This window comes from Vigna unguiculata, unplaced genomic scaffold, assembly GCF_037176805.1.
Source record: "Vigna unguiculata cultivar grain cowpea cultivar isolate G323 ecotype 2 unplaced genomic scaffold, ASM3717680v1 ptg000412l, whole genome shotgun sequence".
In the NCBI taxonomy this organism is placed as follows: domain Eukaryota; kingdom Viridiplantae; phylum Streptophyta; class Magnoliopsida; order Fabales; family Fabaceae; genus Vigna; species Vigna unguiculata.
The window spans coordinates 11,659-25,000 of NW_028197047.1; the positions used below are offsets into that span (position 1 = coordinate 11,659).

The 13,342-nt window shown below is 44.2% G+C and overlaps 1 non-coding gene across 1 annotated transcript; it reads left to right on the forward strand.

Moving 5' to 3' along the window:
* The first annotated feature begins 836 nt into the window (after nucleotides 1-836).
* On the forward strand, nucleotides 837-909 carry TRNAK-UUU (transfer RNA lysine (anticodon UUU)). Its single transcript has one exon. It is a non-coding gene; the product is annotated as a tRNA-Lys (tRNA).
* The last annotated feature ends 12,433 nt before the right edge of the window (nucleotides 910-13,342 follow it).

Genomic DNA, 13,342 nt, shown 5'->3' on the forward strand with positions numbered 1-13,342 from the left:
TGAATGCCGGGCTCTTTCTTTCACTGCTAACCCCAATAAGTCAGTTTCTTAATGCTGATATTTTATGTTTCGTCGAGCCCCGAGCTTGTGGTCCTCCTTTGAGTGTGGGTTCCATTGGATGAATCTCTCAAGTCAAGGTTCACGTACATAGCAGCAAGAATGGTGCAGCGCCTCTTTCTCGTTCTCGCTCGGGAGCCAAAACGAACACGCCTGCTACCTACTGTACTGGACCTTCGACCAGGCATTCTACCCTTGTCGAATCGGAACCAACCACCACTGTATTGCGCTCGAACAGTTGAGCGGCCGCCGGCCAGCAACTTCCGTACTGTACACAGATATAGATTCATTCTTCGTACCTGGTCCAACTTCACAACCCTTCGCGGGTTGGTAAGAAGTCAGTCTTGTTTGGTAAGACTCTATTGAACAAAGCAAAGAAAAGAGAGTGCTCGACCGGAACAACGGCCAACAAAGACCGTAATTACATAGATAACTGCTCCTCCCTTTCTCCGGCTTTAAGGCGAACCGTATGGCGGCCGGAAAGAAAAGAAAGACGACCTCCTCACCTTCTCGTAGATGGTGTCAGTGAGAGCAACTTTAGTATCCCCCGTTGACCTTCTTTTGTAGATAGAATCTTCAATGAGTGGAAACAACTTACTAATAAAGGTGCGCTTGTTGAGTAAGGCCGTTTTCTTGCAGGAGTGCTAACGCGCGCCCTTATTCTTCGCTTGCTCCGCAGTACGAGCCTCATACAGAGCTGCGCCCCTTTAATATGATGAGAAGAGGGGCCGCCCTCTTTTCTGCACCAATCTTTATTTACTACTATCTATCTTTTTTGGGGGTGTATAGCTCAGTTGGTAGAGCATTGGGCTTTTAACCTAATGGTCGCAGGTTCAAGTCCTGCTATACCCAAACAAACCTACCTTACACTATACCTATTCATTAATAAGGATGCGTAGTAACGTTCAAAGATCACTCTTTGGCCTTTAGACTCGCTTCAGCGACTTCGCCCTTTAAGTGAGAAGGGGGTGAGGTAAGGAGTAGTATAAGAGTGGCTCGGTCATCCATAGGCCTCTCCTTATTGGATTCATTCTATTCTATAGGGCGGGGCTGCAGACCAACAATCCAGCAAAAGGGCTTAAAAGCTCCTTTATCAAACCTTCCCCTTTTCAAAAAAAGAAGGTCAGCATCAAAGCCCAGCAAACCCAACCTATACAAAGAGCTCTTTTCAGCCCCTACTCCTAACAAGTGAAAGTAGCTGGCACCCACCATACCTTGCTTCGTGCCCTCGGTTTACTTCACTGGGGCTCTCTTCCCTTGGAACCAGGTATGACAGTTTACTTCTTTTTCTTCACTGACAGCATCCCAATGAAGATGTTCTTTTGTAACTGCCAGGGAGCTGGATCTAATGAATTGATCATAAAATGGAGAGATTTGGTTAACGGGAATGATCGTGGTACTCATTGAAACCCGAACTCAGAGTCGACGAGCATGAAGCAGAACCATCTGAGCACACCGAGCGGCGCATCAAGCAAATAAAGAAGGAGGGAAAGCATCGAATGGGATGTGGGAAGCGAGCTTACCGGTCTTTGCTATGGATCTTTCCCCTCGCTATAGCTACCATGTTCAGTGCCCAAACATAGATATGCCTACCTACATCTTATCTTACTACACCCACTCACCGCTCTTGGAGGTATATGAGACAGACTACGCGCTAACAGCTTTAGCAACAAGGCTATAGGCTAAACAACTAAAAAAGCAAGCATTGAAAGACGCTCACCTAGTGCATTCACCCTAAGGGAAAGTTCCTGAGTCAGTCAACTCAATTACAATCAATCAAAGAAGAGCACTATAAGCTTTCTACGCGCACCCTACGTACATAACTCCGCGATAGGACAGCAAAGGAGACACTAAATACACGCACTACAGAAGAAGCTATGTGATCAACGCGAGAAGCCTAATTGCATTTAGGAAGGAACGCATGCGCATTGGCTAGAGCAGTCACTTCCGGAGTTAGCTCTGCAGATGAAGCAAGCAAAGGCAGAAGGTTGAAAATCCACTCTTGCACAGAGCCTCTTACTCGCCAAGTGGATAGGCAGCAAGCACAACTGGATCTCCTCATCTACGATGCCTCCTTCTTCCATATGTCCGGAAGCCTTATCTTCGTCTCAGAACTCAAGCCCCTTCCCTTTACTCCATAGGGCATTCGACTATTCCCATTCACTCTATCTACTTTGGCTAATAATCTTAAATATCTGGTCATTGGCCCAAGGTCAGCTCTTGTCTATGAAAGTAAGTTCCTTCTCGGTTTCGCATGCCAATTGGCAACTGCTCTATTTCGTATCATCCCACCCAGAGGGAAAGATATGAGGTAATTTATTCATTAATAAAATTTCATTGCCTTAGTTACCAGGAAAGATCTGATGTGAACAAAAGAAGATCATGGTTGAATGCTCACAAGACATGTGACATTGGTTTAAGTTGAATCGACTGTGAACGAATGGGTTAAGCGAAAAAGGGCGTTGATCCAGGATTCGATTCGAGGCTTGACCAATCCGGAAGTTGCTGAAAGAGAAGCGGAAAGGGACATCTTGAACTCAGGGGGAAGGGACGCTAACAAGTACTAAAAAAAGACTTTCCACAAGCTCGATCTTCTATTCAAGGATTCTTCTGCCTCACAAGTACCGGGCGATCCCGACCGCACCGATGCGGCTTAACCATCGTTTATCCACAGATCTTACTTTGAAACAACTTGGAGGGGAAGGCATCCCTTAGAAGCTGCATGAGCACTTTTACCAAAGAATGTAGGGAATAGCTAAATAAAAGGAGCATTACTTCGAACCAACCAGAAAGAAATCCAATTTGGAGTACTAACCAAAGGAGCATAAGCGGAAACGTAGAAAGACCAAAAACCCAGCCTCTTGCTGAACGAGATTATCATTCTCTTTTCCAAGCCCGGTTATTGAACCTATGCTCTACTCAATCCCAAGTACCCGTATACGCTACCTTCCTTGATCGACCCAGAATGTACTATCTCTAGCCGTGAATTCACTACACGAACATTTAACATATGAAAGATAAACGAGATCCATTGCACAAGTATGCTATTTCAATCAGTCCATGCTATCCGCTACACAGGGTTATTCAATTCCGTTTGATTCAAGACAAGCAGGAACGCTTCAAATAGACTACAGTGGACATATTCTATTATTCAGAGAGCCGCATAGACCCTCGATTTAGTTTAGAAACAAGAAGATTACAGCCTAGTAGTAGGTGGAGGCACTAAGTAGCCAAAGGGTATGACGAAAGGCTACAGCTATGCATAGGAAGTCTCAGTTAATGGGATGCCGGGTTCCCTTTGAGTGTAGAAAAGCTGCTGCTCGATTTGAATTGAGGCTTCGCTTCCAATCGCCATAGTGAAACTTCTGATTAGCCCTACTCTACTAGATTAGCCATAGCTAATTCGATAAAGGAGGGGTGAAAGACTAAAATTTCGATATATGTAGAAAGGGCACGACCTTTTTAGAAACAAAGACTACGAGACTTTTATCCATCCACTGTTACAAGAATGGTATGTGCCTCCATTAGGAAGAGAGGGAGAATGTGACTCAGTTTCGGTTGAAGTTGGCTTGCTGGATCTTGGAGTTGAACGTGAATAATTGTGAGAAATTACCCCCTTGTGTATACTTCTGTTCCTAAGGGAAGGGGCTTACTCATATATATAATATAAAAAAGAAAGTTTGCACTTAATCTATTAAGGCCAATCTTCTGATCCTCAACTATTCTCAACCCTCGGAGTCTAAAAAAAAAGATGTGTATCTTGCTATTGGTATCAATCGGTCCTCTCTTTCCTTTTGGTGGCGCATGCTTAGATTACCCTTATTCTTCATCTTCTCTACCCTTCGGTTGCTTAGGGCGCCCTGAGGGATTCGCCTCTAGGAGAATAGTTATTGATCACATAGCTTGGGTACTAGAAGTTGCTGATCGTATCATTCGGGCAGAGCCTGGGTCCCTTTGTATTATGTATAGCGCAGCTCCCTCTTTCTTTTGCTAGTTTTGTTCCGATCGATGAAGGAAACTCGGTAGCGCGCGGATTCGTTTTCCTATTTCACTGGGATCGGTCCTAAGGCGCGTGCTTCAATTCAATATTGTCTTGATTGGCAGTCGCTCTTCTGTATTTTGAATCTTCAGAGATACCCTTAGAGTTCTGTCCTGAATTGGAGGGTTGTTGAGTCAAGTCAAGAAGAATAAAAAGAAAGTCCCACAAAGGAATCTTGGACAATGGGCACAAGTCTTTATTAAAGAATTAGTATCTCCATTATAATTAGCATTTCTATCAGCTCTGCTCTTTTGTCTCCTGAATATCATCTCGAGACCCAAACAACGAGATCCGGATTGGAACCAACGCATATTCAAAGCTTATGGCCCTTCAATACAACCCCCCTCTGTATAAAACCGTAAGTGAGCGGTGCGAGTCTACAAAGAAGACTTTCCATCTTCCTTCTTTGGCGCTGCTGGAGATGCCCCACAAGGCCTTCTTTCTCAAGATTTCATTTTTCGCCGCGGTGAACAAAAGGAAGCAACGCCGCTACAAGCAATAGAAAGCCACGTTTATTAATCCATTTCAGTAGGTGGCGGTGTACACTAGGTATCAACAAAGGACGCTTTCTCTCACCCAGCCCTTTGGAGGTGTTCACTCTTCGCCTTCGGCTTTCTATTGAATGATCCATCTGGTGTGCTATTTATACTCCGTCAGTGAGGGCTTCTCCCTTTTCAATCTACATGGCATACGTACACGAATGAATATTCAAACTCATCGACTCGGCTCAAAGCATATGATCAAAGCTCTAGTGGCGCACATAGCAATATCAGAATAGAATTCTCGTCGGCCTGACCGGCAGTAATAGCGAACTAACACTGTTCTAATAGAAAGGGGGAGTCCCTCTTTGCGGTAGATAACGCAACCGAACACAAAATGATTCGGTCTCGCAAAGCATCTGGGCGAGCCCCTCCCTACTAAGCATACGTTTATTACCAGATCCGATAACAGCGATTCTCCGTCTCTGACCAGGAGGTATCACATCTACAGACATTAGCCCCAAATGCTAGCTCGCATTATGAATTAATAGTAAGTCGCTACATCATGCTTTTGAGGAAGCTATTCGGGCTTACCCGCCTCCTATTTATCAATTCTTTCCGTTTGATGGGCGTGCTCTTGTTTCTAGGTTTGGATGTTCTTTAAGGGTCTACTAGATTACGTCAATACATGAATCTCATCTTTCCAATCTCTTTCTTCTTTACCCGCTCATTCCTCTGACTTTATGCCTTCTATTCGGCTCCTACCCTACCAAGTCCGACCGGGGGTTAACTTTTCGTTATCAACTGCTTTCTTACTTTAAAATGTTGTATCATGGGCTTGAGGTATCACCGCCTACGAGTATAGATTTCCCGTTCGGTACACATACCCGAAGGATAGAACCTCTCGCCTCTTCTGTGGAAGCATCCTTAGGGAGGTCAAGTCCATATAATAGGACTAGCCACAAGTACTGAGACAATATCTAAAATATTTGCAATTCTTCACTTTTTTTATTTTAACCCAGTTCCGGGAATCAGGCAAGTAAGATCTTTAACACAAGCTTGGCACCTAGGAATAGGCGTTTTATGGATGATTCAAGCCCTGCACACTCAAAGGCGAGAACGAAGTAGCGATTGCTCGTCCAAATGGGTTACCACCAAATCAAGAAAAATAAAAATTATATGTATTGAATTTATACCTCAATCAGCCCTTTAACACCTTCGAAAGAAAAAAGAAGGAAAGCACCCATCTCAAGTGCCTTGCTTCCTCTCCTTATCAGTCGAGCTATTTCATTCCTTCTTTTTTCCAAAGCAGGGTTAGCGTGAAAGGGTGAGTTGACTCGGGAAAGAGTTATGAGTTAGCTTCGGGATATGGCCTTTGCCTCGGATTATCCCATAAATTGGAACTGTTGATGCATGGGAGGGAATAAGAAGAAGAGGAACGTAGTAACTCGACTGTAAGGAGAGGAACGAAGAGAGAAGAAAGATCCTGATTTTATCAATGAATAACTTGCGTCAGATAAAAAGAAAGCAAAGAAACCTGCATTAACCCAGGATTTTTCAAAGCAATACCGGTAGCTAAGGGCTTTGAAGTTGTTGCTTAACACATCCTATTCGAACAATCAAGATAAAGGGGCTTTTAAGTAAGGATTCCCGGGGGTTTCTCAGAGAAATTCCGATAGACTATTAAGGAGAAAATAACTGTAAGGAAGATTGCCGGATTGATTTATAATTTAGTAAGGAAAGCCAGGGGATTTCTATCAAGGGCAGCTATGTCAGGGATGCTCGTCCGAAGAAAGTGAAGATATCCAGGGAGATTCATAGGGGCGTATCAGGAATTGGCCTCTTATTAGGACTCTACCACTCCTATGGAAAGGTATTCCAAGGAAGCATCAATCAATATGCGGGAACCCGAATTCAAAAGAAGAAAGCCTTCATGCATCCAGGGGAGCTACACCCATCTCACTAACAGGATAAACCGGATAGACAAGTCCTTATTTTAGAGATTCAGTCCCAGGTTTTCTGAGAGCAGCGGAGCAAGAAGAAGATACGGCTACTTCCCAAGCATCCTAGTAATCTAGTCTGCAAAAAAGCAGCTAAAAGCGACGTCCCAGTCTTGAGACCTGATCAATCCCATGAATTCTCAATCCTTATGCTTATCAGTCTTCGTTACTCGGATTACAGTCGAGCTATTTTGTGTGTGATTGTCTATTTTAAGATCATATTGGAAACCTGGGATATGCCCATAGGGAAACCTATATTATTAACATGTTTGGCAGGAACGTACCTATCGTCATATCTGAGGGGACCCTATCTCCGGTCTCAGCAAGCTATGGGATATAACAAGGAATGCACCTTCCTCTTTGGAGGCAGGGTCAGTCATTCTGCTTTGGTTCTGCTGTTAACCACAACTAACATGACTTAACCAAGTCAGATGGCCTCTATTCTTTTTCTTTTTTTAACTCCTTTCCTAATGTTTTGTTTGGGAAATCTCACTCACTACACACAATCTATATGATATGTGTGATGCCGACACCTAAGATAGAGAGAGTTACGACGACTATAATCAGAAGAAGAGGTTATGAAGTAACTCGACTGATAAGGAGAGGAAAGACCTCGGGCATTGAATCTCTGGCCTTAGCCTGCCTACCAGTCTTGATCTCTTGCAAGAACAAAGGGAAGCACTAAGAAACTATTTCAGCATGCAATTGGCAGAAATTATTCACTCGGATGCTCTCACAGCGATGCTGAAAAGGTCATCTCTACTCTGGCTCAACACTTCCCTTACTTACGCGAAAGAATCATCCTCAGAAAACAAGCATCCCGGATGGTTGAGCTCAAGCGAAGCACCCTGAGAGCAAGAAGTTCGATCAATTCTGCCAAAGCCTCTCAGTCTACTGCTTCTGAAAAGACTTCTTACTACTCTAGTTAGGAAGTATAGTTTCAATATGGGCTTCTATCTTATTTGTTCTCCTCTGCTTACAAACTGGGTAAGAAGAAGTAGAAATCTGCAGTTAAGATGAATGCAAGAATCGGATCTGAGCTCCCCCGGCTCTACGACCCCGCAAGGCACTACTGTAGAGCTCTTTGGGCGAGACTTTCTCGATCACAGCTTCTCACTGACAGACTAGCAATTCAAGAACAGCTTCTTTCTCTTACGCAATTTAGACTCTCCACAACAATCTGTATTTCGAAACAAGGAAAAGGATTCTCGACATGCTATGCAAGGCGGCAGGTGCTACTTCCTGTTAGACGAAGCTTAATGTGTTTTCTATTGGACTTGGTTGAGTTGAAGAAGAAAAGAGAGTGAGTTTGATTCCTTTCTCACTGAGGAAACTTGGCAAAGGTTTCCAAGCCGTAGTCCAAGAGGCAAAGGTTGTTTGCCTTGCTTTCAAACTGACTTGCCTTATCCTATTGGGTGAAAGTACTATTACTGCTATACCCGTCTACCCGGTCTTACTGTGAGCCCTCCCACTCTTGGAAGAAGTCACACCTTAGACACGGTAGGTCAGATTAGAACTGAAAGGCCCTTAGACCATTACACAATGGAGCACTTGCTTACACCACTAGTTAGAGAACTGGGGAAGGGGGAAGAAAGGAGCAACTTAGATCTCCACCGTCCTCCTTATGTGATGCTTACTAATCCAGCGGATCCCTCACCAGATGCTTAGTCAGAGCCATTCTCCTTGTGCTTTGATAGACTACTATAATAGACTCTTTAGGAGAAACATTCTCCGCTTCGGCTTGCCTCTGGAAGCTCTATTGTTAGACAGACCTTAGCGGACTACTTATTTGAAGCTTGACTTGTTCTCAGGATCTAAACTGACTGGAAAGAAGAAGCATTAACGGATGAAAGTAAGGATGGAAAAAAAGAGGCTGTTAGCTCTTGCTTTGCCTCGGATGCGGCACCCTCTATTCCTAAACTAGAGAGCGTCAGGGATGCTTTGGAATAAGCTAAGCTCTTCCAGTGAGAGTGGCCTATCCACTGCGCCGATCCCTTTTTTATTCTTATCAGCGGGATAGGGAACTAGTCCTCTGCGATTGCACGACCTTTCCTCACCAGCAGAAAATAAAAACAATCCAACGCCTAGAGTTTCTTTTTAGGCAGCCTAATTCTTTCTCCCTAAACATATATAGAAAGAGGAGTAACGACGGGACAGGTCACGACTACGTGTTTGACTCCGGCCAGAGAGTTCTTTTGTCCAACTACTACTCCAACTCTATAGAAAAGACAGTCAGGCCTCTCCCTTGAGCCCCGGGAGGACAGGTTATATTCAGAATAAGAAAAAGATTCCAGCAAGAAAACGGATGGCAATCAACGGCTTTATAAAGCTCAAGGAGTTGCTTGTTGGCTGGGAAGCGAAGAAAGAACGTAAGCACGCCAGTGGGTGTCTTTCGCATGTTGCCATTCCAGAGGTGAAAGTACACTTTCTTTATTCTTTATTAAATTTCTGGCATAAGAGGGCTTTTATCTTTGCTCTTTTAGCGGAATAAGAGCAGTTTGGTAAGATTATAATATAGGTCAGAAAGAATCAAATGTCCCTAGTATCAGGAAAGAGGGTGCACATTCATAGGCCAATCTGTTTTCTTGCCCGTTCCCAGGAAAGGTATGAAAGACGCCTATTCTTCAGGCAAGGAGCGCTTCCTATATAGAATATGTCCGAACTTCTTTCCCCGTACCGGACCGCAGCAGCTAAAGGACGTGCCACTGGACGAGGATTTCTTTCATTTTTGTTAATATTCTATGAGCGCGTTCTCCTCTTTTGAAAGAAAGATGTAAAGTGTGGTCTTCTCGTCACTCTTCGGGATGCTAAAGAAATAGTCGGTATTGATTCGATTCTTCCATGGGATATGGGTTTACATGGCGGGGACTCCCAACTTATTGAATAGGTGACGATGGTCGAGGAATAGGCCTTGGCAACAGCAAGCCTTTCTCCTTTCTTTTCGTTTGTTTATTCCACATGACTACTCGAGGGTTCCAAAAAGGGTAGTGTGAGGCTAGCAAATGTCGTCTTACGATCATGATACTCGGAGCCTTAAGTGAGCTCCCGCTAGGCTAGGTTAGGTGTAGCAACCTGACGACACGAAAGGTTTCGAATCTTCAATGCTACTCCTAAACAGTAAAGAGGAAGGCTTGGACCAGCTCCTTAATTTGTAGGCGAGAAGCTCTTTGTTCGAGTTGACTGTGTGATTGTGGTTTTATTTATGGCAACCGGAAACCTTTTCCTGAATTGAGAATGAGTAGAAGCTTGACAGGGGTTTATGGGATGGATGCGGGAAAGAACTCCCCTTTTGCAAAGCAAGGTTTCACCCTCTGATTACACTTTTTTTTTTTTAGGGATGGGATCTTCTGCCTAGATTAGATCTCTCACGGGATTCATCTGGCATTTCTGGATGGACTGGCATTGAGCATGTCATTCCGGACTTCGCTATTCTCACAGTCAGATCGGACATTGAAATCTGAAGTAAACTATCAAGACAGGACTGTCTTATCTATTTTATTTGCTGACAGTTGTATTCTCTCTCCTATTAGCTGTCAGTTGCAATATTGACTTTTTTGTCTTATCTTCTTTCTGAACATCTTACCTTCCTTGTCTTAGCGGTGCAGATCTTCTTTATGCTTTAAGTGGATCTTCCATGTGCCAATCAAAGAGAACGAAGTGCACTACACTTAGCTCTCTAGGTTAACGTCCAATCCTGTCCACCTAGCATCCCACCTTCCCCAAGTTTTAGTATTGGGCACCAGGTCTTTCGATGAGCTTACTAGAGGGAGAGAGATCGATTAGCCGTGAAGGGGCCCCTTGCCCACTCCCCTTCCCCCCATTTCCGGGGGCCTCGTCCTCTTCAGGTAGGAGAGACTACACCTTTCAAAAGGAGAAACTTAGAAAACAAAGAGAATCAAAAAGGCCATCATTAATGCGAACAAGGCAATAGCCTCGGTTAGAGCAAAGCCCAGGATTGCATATCCGAATAACTGTTTTGCCAATGATGGATTTCTTGCCACGGAATGAATTAATGAACTGAATACGTTTCCAATACCTACAGCAGCTCCCGCTGAAGCAATTGTAGCAGCTCCGGCACCCATTGATTTTGCACCTTCTAACATCTCGAATTGAGAAAGTCTCGTCACGCTCTTTCATTCACGATTTTATGTTCTCGTCGCTTCTTCCCCTCGTTCCTTTTCTCTTGGACATCTCACTTTAGGAAGCAAAGGCAAGCAGACTAGGCGGCAGAGGTTGTCTTCGCGGAAGGGGAAGAGTAGGAGGCTTTGAGTCGGGCATCAAAACTCGGCGTAGATAGAAAGTCCGCTACCCATTCAAGCAGCTTGTAAGGCTACAGTACTGCTTCATATAAGATGTACCAAGGACAAGTCAGATAGTGCACATTACTAGTGGGATAACTTTAGACTTATGTCTCACTCTTCTGGATAGCACAGGAAAGAGAAAGAAGACTAAGCAGACGATTCGGTGGGGCCTCACTTCAGGGGGAACATAGGCAAGGAAAATCCTGTCTCACTAGATCTATTGCTGGGGGCTAAAGCACAGGTTTACCCGCTAGTGGGTTTTTCTCTTTCATCGGTTCTGGAACGGGTCTGACTGGAACATCGCTGTCACGAACAGCGTAAACTGAGTATGGGTAGTCTAACTACTCATGCTAGTAGTTTATCTACTAGATGCTCTATAACTCACTAGAAAATAAGATTCTAAACTGGATTGACTCGGCCGATGAACCAACCTCACCAGGGACGCAAAAGGTAGACCCAGTGGACTGACTACTATAGCTGGTACTCCAAAAAGGGAAGGTAACATGCCGGGACGGCGAAAACGAGAAGAAGGATCAAAACATCGAAAGCCTTTCTGAGCCAGAGAATTGGACGTGTGATCCATAATAGAAGAGCCTTTTAGCGTAGCGGCGAAACGTGCCTGCTCTACGATCAAAGAATTTTTTGAATTGATAAGTATTCATGAGTGCATATACGTGGGCCTCCGGTCCTCGGACCTCAGTGTCCCTTTTGTCTTCCTCGTAGGGCGGCTCCTCGCCGTAGCCTGCTATCTCCTCCAACTCGTCATAGAATGAGGCCATGTTCACACCGCTTCGCCCCTTTATTGATTGACTGGATTGGCTGGCTTAAGAATGGAAGGCTCTTCAAGGCAATGAAATTTTTGGTTCCAGTTGTGCGGTTGAAAATACATACGAAAAGGAAGAAAGAATAAGGCAAAGATCAGAGAATAGCTAACTCGTGTTGACGAAAGAATGCTTCGGTGGCTGTAGCTAATACAAGGAAAGCGAGTAGGAATTACGACACCAAGAGCTCGTTCACCTTCAGACCAAGAACTCAAAGAGCGAGAGCGAGCCACGTAATCCACATACTAATCAATCTTACTGATACTGAATGATAGCAAAACAAATAGATCAATAGAAAGACGAATAGATAGAAAAATGATTCAAACACTAGAGCATAATCCAAAAAAAGAAAAAAGAAATGCCTTGAGCATTGAAGCCGGAAGGAAAGCCATTAAGCAAGCCCCTAACTCCATACTCTATTTCCTGCCTTTGCCCTCTCAAGCAAGATAAATTGAACCAAATGCAATCAATCGTCAGACCGCCGGAAGTCACTCTTTCTCTTTTCCAGGCATACAATCAACACTTCTTTCATTCAAAGGTAGGTGTATAAGCCCTTATATTGATCGATTCGCCTAAACGAGTTTCACAAATTCGTTAAGGACACAACCCTAACTAATATGAAAGGCTATGGATATAGTCTACATCGGCTAGTCATAGGAAGAATAAAAAGACCAGCGTTAGGCCTCTTCAGCTAATAGATGTGTCAAAGACCGTTGCCAGGTTCAAGCTACTGAGGGTTCACTTGAACCTGGCAATTAGACCCAAGTGAGAAATGGAGAAAAGAAAGCAATAAGATAAAAGAGGGGAAAGACCTGAACACCCTCGGCGTTCTGCGCACAAAGGGGGAGCACACTTATAGCGACAGAAGTGAGAGAGCGGGATTGAGAGGACCCCGTGGGGCTCGAGGAAAGAGCTGAGACTCTGCAAAATAAAAAAAATGGAAATGAGATCAAAGGTAACGATATACCTCTCATGTCAAGGGTAATGAATGGCAGAAGAGTAGTCCAGAGAAACCCAGCGCTTCCATTCGGAAGGTTTGGCTTGAGAAGAACATACTGTAACTCCCACTTTTTCAGCCCCTGGCATCTCCAAGCTTTGGGACGAAGCTGGACTAAGACTCTTTTCGTTGGGTTGCCTTTCCGGTAAGAGAGTAAGCGTATGAAGAAGAGTTCATAGGCGGATCGAACTCCAAGCAAAGTTTAAAGCGGTAAGGCATTCAATTAATTAGGCTGTGGTCAATCTTCAGATATGGAATAGGTACCAAACCGGAGTCAGAGTCAGCTGCGGCATTTCATTCAGTCAGCTTGGCTTTTTATCTAGTTTGCCTTTTCCTTGGCGCCCTTCTTTAGTCAATCTCGCATTGGTCCATTCCGGTCTTCAGTCAGTCAAGTCAGTGTGCACCAAGCAAGTAAGCAAGCCAGTGAATTGATCCGAGGGTGAATAGACTAAGGTAGTGAAGTCATCCTAGCTCAATGCTTTCCTATCTGGTCCTGGAGCCTTCAATTAAAAAAAAGACCTTACGGAACGGAAAAATGGAATCCTCTGAGATAGGTTGAGAAAGCGCGTTAATATCCTGTTGAGAAGTCATCTTGCCACTAAGATAAGGATCTAAATCAAATAATATTAGGAATGATGGTCAGTAGTA